Source organism: Gouania willdenowi, chromosome 8 (assembly GCF_900634775.1).
Source record: "Gouania willdenowi chromosome 8, fGouWil2.1, whole genome shotgun sequence".
Lineage (NCBI taxonomy): Eukaryota > Metazoa > Chordata > Actinopteri > Blenniiformes > Gobiesocidae > Gouania > Gouania willdenowi.
Genome location: NC_041051.1, coordinates 19,001,924 through 19,004,204, shown reverse-complemented (window position 1 = coordinate 19,004,204; position 2,281 = coordinate 19,001,924).

Here is a 2,281-nt window from a genome sequence, read left to right as displayed (position 1 = left end):
CCTCACGCTGCACGTCAACAAATCCATCACATCACAACCTTTAGGAGATTTAAGGGGGGGGGGGCAGTGTCCCCCCCTTGTCAGTAAATGGCGTCCCTTTGGTTAGCTGGCAAAGTAAGGACGCTTATTGTGGTTTATGTTCAAAACACAACATACAAACACACATTTAAGGAGTGAAAAATCCACTGGTAAAGTAAGTGTGTTTGGGCCTGTGAATATGTATATATTCTTTATACTTTTTTTTTTTTTTACATTGTTTATTATATTTATATATAACTTCTATGATTTATACTTATACTTTTGGGTATTCTGTGTGTTGCCTTCTATTGTCTTTTTTTTTTCTTGCACTTGGAACTAAACATATCAACCCTGGAACAACCTGTCACTGTGAATGTTCATGGACATAATTTTTTCATCTAAATGTTCACCTATTTGCACTACTCATCAATGCACTGCACTACTCATCAATGCACTACTGCACTATTATCTTATTATTATTATTATTATTGTATTCTTATTTTATTTCATTATTATTATTATTATTATTATTATTATTATTATTATTATTACTATTATTATTATCTTGTTATTTTTATTTAGTTTGCACATATTAGTCTAACTACTCTTATATTTATGTTTATACTTCTTTTTTCATTTATTTTTCTTTATTTTATTTATTTTTCTTTATTCTAGTTGATTGTTATTATTTAATGTTATACTACCTGAGAGAGCACAGGTCACCAAAAGAAATTCCTCGTGTGTATTCATTCACCCCTGGTCAATAAAGTTGATTCTGATTCTGATTCTGATTCTGATTTATCGGAGCTGTATGTATGGAAGCCCGTTTCCGCCACTAAAAAAAAATAAAAAATCACCAAGGAAAGTCATAATTATGAGAAACAAAGTCATAATTATGAGAAACAAAGTCATAATTATGAGAAAGAAAGTCATAATTATGAGATAAGAAATCATAATTATGAGTTAGTAAAGTCATAATTATGAGTTAGTAAAGTCATAATTATGAGATAGAAAGTCATAATTATGAGATACTTAAACACATTTACAGCAGCTTGTTCATGTGGTGAGCTGACACTGAGAGATGGCTGATCAGACTACCGTAGAATACTTTAGATGAGGCTTTACAAATGATGAAATACTTTGTTTGCTTGCAAATTCACATAGAAATATGCTGAGTAAACGCACCCTTGAAAAGATACTAAGCAAAAAGACGCTCTGGCGTCAAAAGGATAAAACTGATGTGGCTGAAGTAGAGCATGGTTTATTGAACAACAAATGGAGATTTCTGGTCAGTGTCATGGGTACAGATGGATGTACCAAAAATGTTTCTATCTCATAATTATGACTTTACTAACTCATAATTATGACTTTCTTTCTCATAATTATGACTTTCTTTCTCATAATTATGACTTTACTAACTCATAATTATGACTTTACTAACTCATAATTATGACTTTCTTTCTCATAATTATGATTTTCTTTCTCATGATTATGACTTTCTAACTCATAATTATGACTTTCCTTGGTGATTTTTTTTTTTTTTTTTTTTGTGGCGGAAACGGGCTTCCATAGGTAATGACTATTTCCCCACTGGGGATCAATAAAGCTCCTCTACTCTACTCTTATTATAGCAAAGCTATTAGCAATCATGTTGTTCTATTCACAAATGTGTAAAAGGAAAAGCATTAGATGTGTTGTACTGATAAATATGTTTGTTTGATTCGATTGCACTGAAAACAAGTACCATTAAAACAGCAGCAGCGGCCAGAAACATTGGTGCTTGCGCCCCCTGGTGGTATAAAGATGTGATGCTTCTTCTTCTTCTTCTTCTTCTTCTTCTTCTTCTTCTTCTTCTTCTTCTTCTTCTTCTTCTTCTTCTTCTTCTTCTTCTTCTTCTTCTTCTTCTTCTTCTTCTTCTTCTTCTTCTTCTTAACTTTTTGTATTTTTATTGAGCAAAAGTGCTCAGTTAACAAGGCACTTAAATGCCATACAACGATCAAAAGAACAATAGATAGGACCACAAGTTCAAAGGAACAAAACACAGGGGGGTGGAAAACATGAAATGCAATAAATAATACATACATTGGGGCTTTTGAAGGGGATGATTCAATGGCACAGTAGAATACAGATTTAAAGGGGGCTATGTAAATTATTCAATCATGTTTAACAAGTTTGTTTTTTGGCTTTTTTCAATTTAAGGGATTTAAAATACTATTGTAAAAATGAGTTGTGAAAGGCATTAAAATAACGTTTGATTTTTGAG